The sequence below is a fragment of the Lacerta agilis genome, chromosome 11, assembly GCF_009819535.1.
Source record: "Lacerta agilis isolate rLacAgi1 chromosome 11, rLacAgi1.pri, whole genome shotgun sequence".
Classification (NCBI taxonomy): Eukaryota; Metazoa; Chordata; class Lepidosauria; order Squamata; family Lacertidae; genus Lacerta; species Lacerta agilis.
Window position 1 is genome coordinate 1,759,987 of NC_046322.1, and position 15,574 is coordinate 1,775,560.

Sequence of the window (15,574 nt, forward strand, 5' to 3'; positions counted from 1 at the left end):
GGTCCCTATTACAGTGGTACCTCGGGTTAAGTACGCTTCAGATTAAGAACTCCGCTTAAGAACAGAAATCGTGCTCTGGCAGCGCAGTGGCAGCAGGAGGTCCCATTGGCTAAAGTGGTGCTTCAGGTTAAGTGCGCTTCAGGTTAAGAACGGACCCCCAGAACGAATTAAGTACTTAACCCGAGGTACCACTGTATGCATCTAAAGAGAAAGAAAGGATTTCAAGTTCACATAGGCTGAAGTCCAGATTGGAGGACCTGTGCTCAGCATTCCTTACCTCGTGTTTTAATATAATAGGAAAAGCCTGCTGGATCAGGCCCATCTAGTCCATAATCCTGTTCCCACAGAGGCCAAGCAGATGCTATTAGGAAACATGTAACCAGGATTCATACCCAAGAGTCTGCTCCATACGATGCAGGAATTGAGCCTTTAGAGAGGCAGCACCTGCCCTCTGGAACTCCCTGCCACTAGATATCAGGCAGGCACAGCTCTATTGCCTATTTAAAACCATTCTTTTTTTAACAAGTCTTTTAAGTTGAATTAAATAATGATAATCCCTGTCTGGTATCTGCATAAAAGACTGTTTCATTGTTAAATTGCTTTGGGATGTTTATAGGAAGCCATGCGTAAATAAATGAGATAAATGAACAAATGCACGAAGACGGAAAGGTGGGGCTTTCTTAGTGAAAGCTGTGTTCACAGGCCAGGTAATAACGTCCAGTAAAGTGAGGAAGACGAGAGAGCTTTCTAGAGGCCAGGCTGCCTTGTAGCAGAAGACCCTTCCAATTTTCTGACATAGTCTTCCAACCAAAATTGCATATAAAAATATGGGGAAAGTGTGCATAACAATATCTGTTATTAGTTAAAACAACATAGAAAAAGGAATCACAATGGGGGAAACTGACTGCAAAAGTGTATATATTAAGTAAAATCCAATAAAAAAAGGTGTATTGGGAGAAATATGTACAGATGTTCATGCAGACTTTTTACAAAGATGCGCAGACGGAACCCTGACAGATAGCTCAGTCAGTAGAGCATAAGACTCTTAATCTCAGGGTTGTGGGTTCGAGTCCTACATTGGAAGATTCTTGCATTGCAGAGGGTTTGGACTAGATGACCCCTGTGATCCCTTCCAACTCTCCTGTGAAGATTGGAAAAAAATGAGAAACTTAAAGAAAACAAAGTTGACAAGATTCACCCACCCCTAATTAAATCTGTTTTACATTTGCTGATTTGCCAACCTGCTGCCTTTTGGCTGCTTCCTGGTCTCACCAACGTCCAAAGGAAGCAGAGTTCTGTTTACTTCCAAGGCACCAGAGGAAATCTTGTTTGTGTGGATCAGCAGATGGGCTGGGAGGGGCAGGAGGCAGATGTTTGGAGACAGACCCGAGCTGCGCAGAAGCCTAACAAGCTTCATTTATGATAAGCGAAGTCTGACGTTCTCCATGCAGGCTGCTAGAGAAAGGGTTGAGCATGGAAACAGATTCTGAATTGGGTTTTCTGCTAAAAAGCAGGGACCAGCAACTGGTCAGCTGCAGCGCTTGTTGGAAGGAAAAGGACCCCGGGGTCATCTAGTCCAACCCCCGGCAATGCAGGAATCGCATCTCTGACAGACGGGCCCCCAAACTCTGCTTAAAAACGCTGGTGAAGTGTGGGATTTGACATGCACTGCAGCATTCGGCACCCTAAGACTGTTTGGCGCATTCCACCACCTCTGGCTTCCTGTCCCCTCCCGTTCCCATCTGCCTTCCTCCCTTCCGGATGAAAGGTTGCAAAGGGCCACATTCCAAACGGCGCTGAGCCCACTCTCCGTCCTCTGGGACGGCAGCGAGAGAAAAGGCAGCTTCAGTTTCACAACCAAAACATGCCTGACTCCCTGGCCTCCCCCCTTCCTGCAAGAGAGAGAGAGAGAGAGAAAGAGAGAAAGAGAGAGAGAGAGAGATGGGGTCTTGGAGTGTGTGGGGCTTTTTTGTTCGCTTCTGGAGCAAGTTATAAACTTTTGAAGATTTCTCCCCTTGCCCCTTTCCCCCCTCTCTCTGCTTGACCTCTTTCCTGCCTCACTTCAGAGTTTGACAGGGCCATTAGGAATCTATTCCCCCCGGGGTCGGCCCTTTCAGACCACATTAGTCAGACAATCCATTAAAAACCGGGCGCAAGCTTTCGCTAATGCCCTTCTGCAAAATTAAAGGAGGGGAAATATTCCATCAAAGTCCTCCGCATCACCTACGACGGCGAGTTACTGTAACTGTGCTCCTCCGCCAGCCAAGGAATGGGGGGGGGGGTTGAAAGACTGACAAGGAGGAGAAGAGGCAGAAGTAGGGTGATGGAGGGGGAGGAAGTCCCGTTGCAAGGAGAGAATGAATATGACAATATGACGGATGTCAGGCCCAGGGTGGTTCTTAGGGGAAAGCCCTGAGCTGTGAGCTGGCCGCCAAGCTTCCAGCTTTGCTTACTGAGCTGTGCAAAAGCGCGGCCAAATTTCTGGGATTTCTGTCGGAAGTGGGAGGGCTGCCCCCTGCAAAGAGAAGCTGCAGGTCCTGTGAGCCCGGCATCCTTAGCCACATTACACATGCCCCCATTGCCAGTGCTGGATTTATGTATGAATTAAACAACTGGGTGTACATTTCCAGAATATCACTGCTTTGCTCCTTTCTATATATAGGGTGCCTACATTCTGCATGGACTGGTGGCATGGCAACATGGGCAAATGGCTTGAGATACCTATTAGGTCCATAAATGACCAGATAGCATATATTCAACACAAAAACCAGTGACAATTTGTTGTTGACAAATGACAGCTGGACATACAACGGGGCCCCATTACCTTCAGTAGCTTAGGGCCTCATCAAACCTAAATCTGGCCCTGCTCATCGCTGGGGTTGCCAGCACTTCTTCGGGAGTTTAGTTCCTAGTGCCAGAACGGTTCGTCACCGTAGTTACAAGTACCCTGGAATGGGAGGAAACAGTCCGTGCCCACAAATGTATTGTGTGGAGCTCTCACAACAATCCTCTCCTTTGGGCTCCCTGCCTCTGAACATCGCTGGCTGCCTGAGATTTGCCTTGTGCGTTCCCTTCACTCTCTGTGCACCAGCACCTTCTGCGACATTGTGGTTTGCGATCTCCAGTTATGGGCAGCACAATTTAAGAAGGATATTGACAAGCTGGAAGGTGTGCAGAGGAGGGCAACAAAGATGACCAAGGGTCTGGAAACCAATCCTGATGAGGAACGGTTGAAGGAGCTGGGAAAGTTCTGCCTGGGAAAGAGGAGATGGGAGAGCCATCTTCCAACATCTCAAGGGCTGTCACATGCAAGATGGAGCAAGCTTGTTTTCCTCCTGTTCTGGAGGGTAGGACTCGAACCATGGCTTCAAGTTACAAGAAAGTAGATTCCAACTAAGCAGTTAGTTTGAGCGTGGTGCTGATAACACCAAGGTTGCAGGTGTGATCCCTGTATGGGGTAGTTGTGCATTCCTCTGTTGCAGGGGTTGGGACTAGATGACCCTCGGGTCCCTTTCCAACTCTACAAATCCATGATTCTATTATTCTAAGAGTGGGGCAGACTGCCTCAGAAGGCACTGGTTTCTCCTTCCTTGGGGTTTTCTAACCAGATGCTGGATGGCCCTTTGCCATTGATATTTAGCTGTGATTCCTGCATCGCAGGCAGTTGGCCGACATCACCCTTGGGGTTCCTTCCAACTCCATGATTCTAACAACAGTTTGTTGTGAGGACTACACAGGGCAGGCAATTGTTACAGAAACCAACAGGTTGCCTCTGTACCAGAACTGGAAGCCCAGGATCTCCCTGGGCAAGTCGTGAAACCAGAACTAGGAACGGCCAATCATCAAGATGTGTTGCAATGTAAACCAGTTTGCAAAGCTTGCTGCCTTTTAAAAAAATGCAGTGTTTCAAACCTTCCTCATGGGGAAGGATTTTATTCACCTCTCCTCTCTGTGATTTTCTGAAGCTTTAGAGCCTGCTTTGGTTTTTGCTGCCAAGCCCTGTTTACCACGCGGTACAAAGGCCGGCAGAACCGCCACGCTGCCAGGCATGGGCAGGCTGCCTCCTGACCTTTCTGAATAATTCAAGTTCCCGTCTCCGCTCGCAGGAAAGACCCCCATTTGGGGAGGGAAGGGGATGTGGCGTGCGGCTAAAGGGTAAAACTCGGAGCTGCCACAGATGCCGATCGGAAGCGGTGGACTTCCTGAGGAAGCCGGCCTCTCGCGGCAACGGCACACTCCTCACAGAAACGAAGATGGCGGCCGGCCGGAAAGCAGCTTCCGAATACTGGAACGGAGAGGGAGACTCCTCTCCCAGGGAAGAAGAAAAGCTGCGGAACAGGCATCGCGGAGAGAAGGGCTTGGCAGCAGAGCATTAGCTTGGCATGCCATTATGCGCTATCACAGCAAGATGTCACATGGAAGAGGGAACAATCTTGGTTTTTTCGGGTGGGGCCCGGACCCATGGCTTCAAGTCACAAGAATGGAGATTCGGAGTCAACATCAGGAAGAACTTTCTGACAGTAAGGGCTGTTCGGCAGTGAAACGGTGTCTCTCGGGGATAGGGGGTTGTCGACTCTCCTTCATTGGAGTTCCAGTTACAGGTGGGTAGCCGTGTTGGTCTGCCATAGTCGAAACAAATAGAAAATTCTTTCCAGTAGCACCTTAGAGACCAACTGAGTTTGTTCTTGGTATGAGCTTTCGTGTGCATGCACACTTCTTCAGATACATGCATGCATGCACACGAAAGCTCATACCAAGAACAAACTCAGTTGGTCTCTAAGGTGCTACTGGAAAGAATTTTCTATTTTGTTCCTTCATTGGAGTTGTTTAAGTGGAAGTCAAATCGTGGGTGGCGCTGTGGGTTAAACCACAGAGCCTAGGGCTTGCCGATCAGAAGGTCGGCGGTTCGAATCCCCACGACTGTAGTGAGCTCCCGTTGCTCGGTCCCTGCTCCTGCCAACCTAGCAGTTCGAAAGCACGTCAAAGTGCAAGTAGATAAATAGGTACCGCTCCGGCGGGAAGGTAAACGGCGTTTCCGTGCACTGTTCTGGTTTGCCAGAAGCGGCTTAGTCATGCTGGCCACATGACCCAGAAGCTGTACGCCGGCTCTATTGACCAGTAAAGTGAGATGAGTGCCGCAACCCCAGAGTCATCCGCAACTGGACCTAATGATCAGGGGTCCCTTTACCTTTACCTTTAAGTTGAAGTCAAATCAACCATGGATGAGCTGAGATTCTTGCATTGCAAGGGGTTAGACCAGATGACCCTTGGGTTCCTTTCCAAAACTACAATGCTATAATCTTCTGGCAGGGCTAGGAGAGACGTCAGCTTGAAAACCCTGGAGAATGTGGGCAACACCGAGCTAGACATACTGATGGGTCTGACGCTTTCTACTTTCCTAACTGAGGAAGTGGAGGTTAGATGCTCTGGGCAAGTAGGAACTGGCCTGTCTCCCTCCCCAGGGCTTGCAAACCAAAAAGAAAACCTAAAGGGTAGCAGGTTAGGGATGAATGCTGTGAGAAAGTAAGAGAAGCAACTCCTTGAAGGAGGAAGCAGCGTGTTTCCTAAGGCTCAACTCATTGCCCTTGCTTGGGATGTAGGACTTGTTCACAACCCCACTGGGTGTCTGTTACCAAGCACTCTGAGGACTTGTTACATCCATGGCTGGAGGGATGAATCTCCCACCAATTCTACCCAAGGCTGAATTTAAAAACAAACAAACAGATCCAGCACACATAAGATACAATGGTTTCTTCATGCAGTGCATCCTTCGTCTATGGAACTCCCTCCCACCGGAGGCAGTGATGGCCACCAGCTTGGATGGCTTTAAAGAGCACTGACAAATTCACGGAGGGAGGAGCGGGATATCAGCGGCTAGACTCATGATGATGATGATAATAATAATAATAATAATAATAATAATAATAATAATAATAATAATAATAATTTATTATTTGTACCCCACCCATCTGGCTCGGTCCCCCCAGCCACTCTGGGCAGCTTCCAACAGATATTAAAATACATTAAAATATCACAGGTTAAAAACTTCCCTAAACAGGGCTGCCTTCAGGTATTTTCTAAATGACAGGTAGTTGTTGATCTCTCTGACCCCTGATGGGAGGGCGTTCCACAGGGCGGGCGCCACTACCGAGAAGGCCCTCTGCCTGGTTCCCTGTAGCTTTGCTTCTCGCAGTGAGGGAACCACCAGATCTCAGTGTTCAGGCTGAATGATGGGGGTGGAGACGCTCCTTCAGGTATACAGGACCGAGGCCGTTTAGGGCTTTAAAGGTCAGCACCAACACTTTGAACTGTGCTCGGAAACGTACCGGGAGCCAATGCAGATCTCTCAGGACCGGTGTTATGTGGTCCCGGAGGCCACTCCCAGTCACCAGTCTAGCTGCCGCATTCTGGATTAATTGCAGTTTCCGGGTCACCTTCAAAGGTAGCCCCACATAGAGCGCATTGCAGTAGTCCATGCGGGAGATAACCAGAGCATGCACCACTCTGGCAAGACAGTCTGTGGGCCGGGAGGGTCTCAGCCTGCGTACCAGATGGAGCTGGTAGACAGCCGCCCTGGACACAGAATTAACCTGTGCTTCCATGGACAGCTGTGAGTCCAAAATGACTCCCAGGCTGCGCACCTGGTCTTTCAGGGGCACAGTTACCCCATTCAGGACCAGGGAGTCCCCCACACCCGCCCGCATCCTGTCCCCCCAAAAACAGTACTTCTGTCTTGTCAGGATTCAACCTCAATCTGTTAGCTGCCATCCATCCTCCAACAGCCTCCAGGCACTCACACAGGACCTTCACCGCCTTCACTGGTTCTGATTTAAAAGAGAGGTAGAGCTATATGATGGCTATGTTCTGCTTCCACAGTCAGAGGCAGAAATGTTTCTCAATCAGAGTTGCTGGAAACTGCAGGAGGAGAGAGGGCTCTTGCACTCAGCAGGGGTTCTCATTTGGGCATCTGCTTGGCCCCTGTGAGGACAGGATGCTGGACTAGATGGGCCACTGGCCTCATCCAGCAGGCTCTTACCATCTCATATTTTTTAAGAAAAACCTCTTCTACCAGCGATGGAGTAGTGCAAACGCCCCTCTCCGAGTGACTGCAGCCGCCTATTGTCACTCCAGCAAATTTGGCTCACAGCTCCAACCCCAAACCTTCTTAGAAGCAAGCCTGTCCCTGCAGGGCCCAGCCTGGTGCGCAGCTGAATTATTAACCACGGACCAGAAGCCCATCTCCGGAATGCAGAGCATGTCTGAGAAGCTTGGTCAGCCCCGCTGGGAGGATAAAGGCAGGACAGATTCGCTGGAGGCGAGTGACAGGTGATTAGCAGAAGCAACTCCTTCCTGGAAGAGTGACTTGCATTAAAGCGCGCAGGTCGGAGCAAGGAGGGAAGAAAGACACTTTCCCCATACCCAGTCTCTATCAAACCACCTTTTCTTTCCATCCAAGCCATCTTCCCGAGTTTCCTGTGGCTCAGTGCTCATGCCATCGAGGAGCGTTAACCCAAATGTCTTTTCCCGATAGTGTCTTTTTACGTTTGACTGGATGTCTGCATTTCCACCTTGCTGACAAAGGTCCGTATAGTTAACACTATGGTTTTCCCAGTAGTAATGTATGGAAGTGAGAGCTGGACCATAAAGAAGGCTGATCGCCGAAGAATTGGTGCTGGAGGAGACTCTTGAGAGTCCCATGGACTGCAAGAAGATCAAACTTATCCATCCTTAAAGAAATCAGCCCTGAGTGATCACTGGAAGGACAGATCCTGAAGTTGAGGCTCCAGTACTTTGGCCACCTCATGAGAAGAGAAGACTCCCTGGAAAAGACCCTGATGTTGGGAAAGATGGAGGGCACAAGGAAAAGGGGACGACAGAGGATGGAACGGCCTCCCGCAGTTTGGCCAAACTCATGCCAGTCGCTTCGAGAACACTGTCCAACCATCTCATCGTTCCTGAAGAACTTCCTGACAGTAAGAGCTGTTGGACAGTGGAATTTGCTGCCAAGGCATGGGTTCGAGTCCTACCTTCCAGAGCAGTAGAAAATGAGCTTGCTCCATCCTCCATGGGACAGCCCTTCAGATATCTGACTCGTGTCGCCTCTCATTTGCTATACGCTTCATTTCCCAACCTCTCTCCTTGCTACCAGTTGCGAGTATATGAGGAACCTTTGCAGGATTAAATTTTTAAGTGTTTGAAAACCACTTTTGATGGACTTCCCATGGCTCGGTGGAGCAGCTAACCATTTTCAGCAGTGAACCCCCTTATTCTCCACGTGAATACCAAGCAGGACTGATTAGCGCCAAAGGACCAGAGGCGCTGGCAAAGGAATGCCAACCCTTGGCACGCAATCTTCCTCTTGAGTAATCAGCGCCCTCTCCAGCCGATTGCGCTGGCGGCTTTGGCGAAACAGTTGTTGAATTGGCGCGGTTTAACAGACTGCCATTTATGACACTGCGGTAGTTAAGAGACACGTTTTCTCTCCGAGCCGCACATAAAGTTTGATAGCTAAATAGCTGTAAACGTTACTGAAGTCTGACAACTTGAAGAGGAAGAGCGGGTAAGAGAGAGAGAGAGAGAGAGAGAGAGAGTCCGTCCACTACACAGGGGGCTTGGACCAACACGCTCTGCTCCGGCGAGCCAAGGGGCCTTCCACTCTCGTAAAACCCGATTTATATTGGGAGTGAGAATGTGTGCCGCGCACATGGACGCCGGTTTATTGGGCTTGGTGTGATGCTGAGAAAATGTAGTTAAACCCTCTACGAGTCTTCCTGGGAGCACCACCGAGGTGCCTATAAATCAAAACCGCAGTTCTGTTAAAAAAAAAAAAGTATTTACTACATAAAAAAAATAGACTCCCTCTCTGGCGCGCTCTCAACCATTTTCAAGGCAAGGTCGGGAACACGAGAGAGGATGCGTCTCAAGCTCGCGCCTCGAAATCTAGGGACTCCGCAGGCTGGGGAGGGGACCGGGGTCTCTGTGCCTTGGCTCAGCCAGCCATGAACCGGCTGAAAGTCTGTCGCTATCGTCCTCAAGTTGCCACATCATGGGACTCCTATGAACTAAATGTCCCTCCTCGATCTGTGCCCAAGGATATTAAAGGAGCTCGTGGATGTAATCTGAGAGGTTCATATCTATAATTGTCAAGAATTCAGGGAGAACAGGGGAGGTCCCTGCAGACTGGAGGCAGGCAAATATTCTCCCCATTATCAAAATGGGAGTAGACCCAGGTAACTACCAACTGGTGTGTTTGACTGAGGGGAGTTGGCATGTAGCAACATCTGAAATAACCCCTGCTTATTTAACTTATATGCAGAATTCATCATGCGAAAGGCTGGGCTGGATGAATCCCAAACCGGAATTAAGATTGCCGGAAAAAATATCAACAACCTAAGATATGCTGATGATACTACCTTGATGGCAGAAAGTGAGGAGGAATTAAAGAACCTTTTAATGAAGGTGAAAGAGGAAAGCGCAAAATATGGTCTGAAGCTCAACATCAAAAAAACTAAGATCATGGCCACTGGTCCCATCACCTCCTGGCAAATAGAAGGGGAAGAAATGGAGGCAGTGAGAGATTTTACTTTCTTGGGCTCCATGATCACTGCAGATGGTGACAGCAGTCACGAAATTAGAAGACGCCTGCTTCTTGGGAGGAAAGCAATGACAAACCTAGACAGCATCTTAAAAAGCAGAGACATCACCTTGCCAAAGGTCCGTATAGTTAAAGCTATGGTTTTCCCAGTAGTAATGTACGGAAGTGAGAGCTGGACCATCAAGAAGGCTGATCGCCGAAGAATTGATGCTTTTGAATTCTGGTGCTGGAGGAGACTCTTGAGAGTCCCATGGACTGCAAGAAGATCAAACCTATCCATTCTCAAAGAAATCAGCCCTGAGTGCTCACTGGAAGGACAGATCCTGAAGCTGAGGCTCCAATACTTTGGCCACCTCATGAGAAGAGAAGACTCCCTAGAAAAGACCCTGATGTTGGGAAAGATGGAGGGCACAAGGAGAAGGGGACGACAGAGGATGAGATGGTTGGACAGTGTTCTCGAAGCGACTGGCATGAGTTTGGCCAAACTGCGAGAGGCAGTGAAGGATAGGAGTGCCTGGCGTGCTCTGGTCCATGGGTCACGAAGAGTCGGACACGACTGAACGACTGAACAACAACAACAACAACAACATCTGGAAGTCTGCAGGTTCTCCATCTATCTGAACCCCATTTTCTAGAATCTGCAGAAGGGGAGATGGCTCTTGCGCTCGAATCCTGCTTGTGGCTTTCCCACGGGTATCTGTTTAGAAGAGGATGCTGGACTGGATGGGCCATGGGCCTGATCCTGCAGGGCTCTTCTCATGTTCCCACCCCATGGTCACTCCTCTGGATGTGGCCCTTCCAATCTCCTGCCTTGCTCTCAGCCTCTGCAGTTGTTGTTCCGCTCGATGATGGATTTGATGTGGGACTCTGTTATTGCTGCTGTTTGGAGCAGTGTGAAAGCTGCTCTAAGTACATTGTGTGGATGATGATTAATACCGCTTGCATTCAGACAGCGCAGAGAGAGCAGCAAGCGGGTGGTGGAGGAACGGCTCCGGCACGAATTATTTTTCTCCCAGTTCCTATCCATAACCAGGGCTCCAGGAGGCAAGAGTTTTGCCAACTGCAAAGGCAATCATCCAACACGCCCAAAAAAAGAGGGTCTCCTGCGAATGGCACAGAAAACCAGAATGTCAAAGTCAAGGGCAAACTCCTCACTTCAAGCCACCAGGAAATCTGACTTAGTAAAGATCTGTTAAAAGAGCCTCGGCTCAAGGTGACTACAGATATTTCCTAGACTATGGGGTCTAATGGGGCTGCCAGCTAAAATGAAGGCTGTTCCATCTGTCCTTGGCAGGTTCTTAAACTGGTGAAGAGCTTCGACACAGAGAAAGAGGAAAGAGGAAGGAAGGAAGGAAGGAAATAAAGAGAGTAAAAAACAAACCCTGAGTTATCAGATTCGCTGTATCTCCAAACTAAATGCAGGTGTGAATTCTCTGACAAGCCTTGCAAACCCCGTAGTTGTTATTTATTACCCACTTCGTTTCCTGCTTCAAGATTCCAAGTTAGACACAGGAAAGAAAGAAAACACACAAATAAACAGAAGGCACCCAGGGCATCACACAGCGAGTGCCAGCCTGACAATTCTTGTTGTTTCGGAGATAATGGATTTTTTTTTTTTATTTATTTGATAGGATGCCGTGATCCGGGTACCAATTTCTTCCCGGCGTCTTTAAAAATTCTGACACTAATCTGTTTATGGCCATCACTCCTGAAGTCATTTTAAGCTTAGATAATTTATATTTCTGAATGCAAAAATCATTTTTCAAAGCCATGTTTTAAGACAGGAAGGGAGAAGATTCTCCTTTTCGAGTCTAATAACAGCTGCACCCGCCAGATCTCTCAAGAACCTCGCCTCCCTCTGATATATCTGGTGCATCTCTCGTTCCTCCCAGTGGGACTCAGGAAAGAGAGGTTCCCAGTGGGCTAGACCCATTATTAACAGAATTGCCATCCTAGTAATAGTTTTTGCAGCATTTCCAGCAGTGCTTCGAAGCTTTATCTCCCGCAGAAAAGAAACAGATGAGCCAGCCAAAGGAAGGCTGCATCCTTCCCAGGTGCCCTGACCAAGAAACTCCAGCCTCCACACAAAGTACTTTAAGGTGCTACGATCCAGAAGGAAAGGAAAAAAGTAATTACAAGGGAAGATTGCAGAACTGGAAATGGAAGTTTTTCAGGATCTGGCTAAAGGCTGCACTTGATTCTCCCATAAGAAAAAGGAAATTGTCACCCATCTGGCTATGTGCGCTGCATTCATAATATACTTGGCAATCAATTAAGGTTGTTTTAATATTTTGTTTTGCCCTCAGTAGAGCTGGGCAATGTTGGGTTTTCAACATTGCAGTGGATCGCCAGCCAAACATTGCGGTTTGGCGATATACAGTGGACGCTCAGGTTGCGAACATGATCCGTGCAGGAGGCGCGTTCGCAACCCGCAGCGATCACAACCCACAGCGCTGCTTTTGCGCACGTGCAGGTTGAGATTTGGCGCTTCTGCGCATGCACGAAGTGCAATTTAGTGCTTCTGCACACGCGCGAGTGCCAAAACCCGGAAGCAATGTGTTCCGTTACTTCTGGGTTCGGTGCGGTGCACAACCCGAATTCGTGCGACCTGAAGCGGCCGTAACCCGAGGTATGACTGTACCGCAATGCTGAAAAAAACTGTCTTGGCCCGAGGCGCCGGGTGAAGGCAGCCAGGAGGGGTCATGGCTCTCTCAGTCGGGAAGGGTGGGTTTCGCGATCCCCAGCTGAGCAGCCCCGATCCCGTTCCTACTTGCGTGCAAGCAGGAGTTGGGGCTCTCTCAGCTGGGAAGGGGGAATACCCATCCCTCTGCCTCTAGCAAGTTTGTTTCTTGGCAGAGCGGCTCAAGAGCAGTGACAGTTTCATCAGTGATATACCGCTGAGTGAAGCTGTCATCGCGGTCTGCCCCCTCCCCCCGGTCCTGGGCGATATATCGATTTATCGCCCAGGCCTAGCCTTCAGTTATAGAATCATGGAATTGTAGAGTTGGAAGGGCCCCTGAGGGTCAACTAGTCCATCCCGTCATTTAAGGTGTCTTAACCACATTATCAAACAAACTACAAATGCCAACTACACATCAAAAAGAAGACCCTGCAATCAAATAGTAGGGTTGTCATATTTCAAAAAGTGATAATCCAGAAACAAAAGTTGTTGAGCGTTTTTTGCAAAATCTCAAAAAAATATATATGAAGTTTTTGAACTATTTTTTAGGAAATTTGCCCCCCAAAATCAACACTTCCAACATGGGTTGCCCTATGCCCTGGTTTATCCGGACATTTCTACCGATCTTCAGAAATTCCACCAGGATGCTATTTGTGACGGATGAATTCCGGATCTGTCTGGGAAACTCTGGAAGTATGGCAGCCCTTTCAAATAGCGAATTGAACGAGTAGGTGAAATCCGCTGCTAAATTGCTTTATCAAAACTTAGTCCCATTGACTGCTTCATCCCGGAACCTTACAGAGCTCTGCATTCCTGCCCCCAAATCTGCTGGACAGTTGTGTTTCATTACAGACACTGGCTTCTTTTGACCGTCCAAGGCGTTCAAAACTTTCTGCCACTTCCAAAATTTTGTGGGGAGCACAAAGTATGTTGTTTCAGATCTAACGCATTGGAGAGATGTTCGAGGGGGGAGGGATGTCCTTCGGAAACAGCGATGCACCCAGGGCAGCGGGTGAGACTTTACTGGTGTTTATTAAGGGCAAGATCAACATTCCCCTAATAACCTCAGCAAAATACAGAGTCTGCACATATCAGATCCAATTAACCACATGCTGGGCATGAGCAACGAGGGATTCATCCTGAACATGCGCGGCTAAATTGGCTGTCTTGTGTCGCTCACAGTCACTGACGTGTGACTTTTGCAGGGGAAAGTGTGTGTCTGTCTGTGTGTGTGTGTGTGTGTGTGTCTTGACTCGCCTGCGAGGGGAGAGGAGGGAAAGAGACACAATATTCCTTTCAGCGCGTTCCAACTTTGAAGCATCTGCAAAGCTGGTCTGGAAACTTTCTGGGAGTGAACGGCCCCCAAAGATTCCGGATGCTTCCTCCCTATCTGAACTGCATCTGGAAACGCTGAAAGGCCCAAATGACCCAGTTGAGTCAGGGAACCAGGAGGCTGCGGCTGGGGGTGCAAACGCAGGCCAGCTCCCTCGGTCCCCTCCTACAGCTGCGCCGTTTATCTCATCTCAGATGGCTCCCGAGCACATCTGTCTTCCTACCATCTGCAGAGAATACCGTTTTCTCCTAAGCATGGCCCATTTCAGCCGTAGAGGTCGAGGAATCTGCCTGGCCCCAAATGCACCGTAATAAATCAAGGAGTTTGTTCTCCAAGTAAGGATCCCGCAGCTCCCTGAGAACGAAAGTGCAGGTTTGGAAAGGGAAAAAAGATGTTCAAGTTATTAGTCACCTACTTTGCTTTATAAGATATCAGCAAAGTCTTAGGGATAATTCACACACATATATATTTTTAAAAACAAAATAAAACAAAAAATTCCTTCCAGTAGCACCTTATCGAGACCAACTAAGTTTGTTCTTGGTATGAGCTTTCATGTGCATGCACACTTCTTCAGATACACTGAAACGGAAGTCACCAGATCCTTAAATATAGTGAGGGAGTGGGGAGGGGTATTACTCAGAGGGTGGTGGGAATGGGTGATCAGCTGATAGGTGTGGAAAACCTGTTGACAACTGTTAACGGCTGCAATTGGTCTTACAGGAAAAGGCAAGGGGTGAGATGGCTAAAGATAGCTTTGTCATATATAATGAGATAAGAATCTAATGTCTTTGTTCAGACCAGGTTTCTCCATGGTTTTAAGTTTGGTGATTAGTTGCAATTCAGCCACTTCTCTTTCCAGTCTATTTCTGAAATTTCTTTGTATTAAGACAGCTACTTTGAGATATTGTATAGAATGTCCTGGGAGATTGAAGTGTTCTCCTACTGGTTTCTCTGTCTTGTGATTCCTGATATCAGATTTCTGTCCATTTATCCTTTGGCGTAGGGTTTGGCCTGTTTGTCCAATATAGAGAGCTGAAGGGCACTGTTGGCATTTGATGGCATACACAATGTTGGAAGATGAGCAATTAAATAGTCCTGAGATGGTATGTTTGATGTTGTTGGGGCCAGTAATGGTGTTGTCTGGGTTTATGTGGCAGCAAAATTGGCATCAGGGTTTATTGCAGGCTCTGGTACCAGTGTCCATGTTGTATTATTGTGGGTAAGGAGTTGTTTAAGATTGGGTGGCTGTCTGTAGGCGATGAAGGGTCTTTTTAGTTACAGGTAGGTAGCCGTGTTGGTCTGCCATAGTCAAAACAAAATAAAAAATAAAAAAAATTCCTTCCAGTAGCACCTTAGAGACCAACTAAGTTTGTTCTTGCTATGAGCTTTCGTGTGTATCTGAAGAAGTGTGCATGCACACGAAAGCTCATACCAACAACAAACTTAGTTGGTCTCTAAGGTGCTACTGGAAGGAATTTATTATTATTTTTTAAATATTTTTTAATTAGTTTGCTTTTTTAAAAAGTTCTGTGTCACTAACCGTTAGCAATGTGTACTAATGGAATGGTGGACTTGCCTAAATATTCCTGGAAGATCCCTATTGGAACAGGGGGGAGAGCACACGGATCTCTGCTTGAGTTGGAGAAACCATGCCATATGGTATCCCAAAAGCTTAAAGGGAACAAGCATGGACTTGATGGAAGTCACCAAAGCCAGCATTCCTAGATATCTCTGGGAATCGAAGCTAGCGGCTTCACCACATCAAGTGGCAGGGAGTTCTGCAAGTTAACCATGTGCTGTACAGAGAAGTCCTTTCTTTTCTCTGTACTGAGTCTCTCAGTGTCACCCTTTCCTACGAGCCAATGGCTTTTTGACCAGGGGAGCTGGTTTTCAGGCTCCAATAAGTGTTGGAAATGTAAAGAAAATGAAGGCACGTTTTTTCATACGTGGTGGAATTGTAAAATAA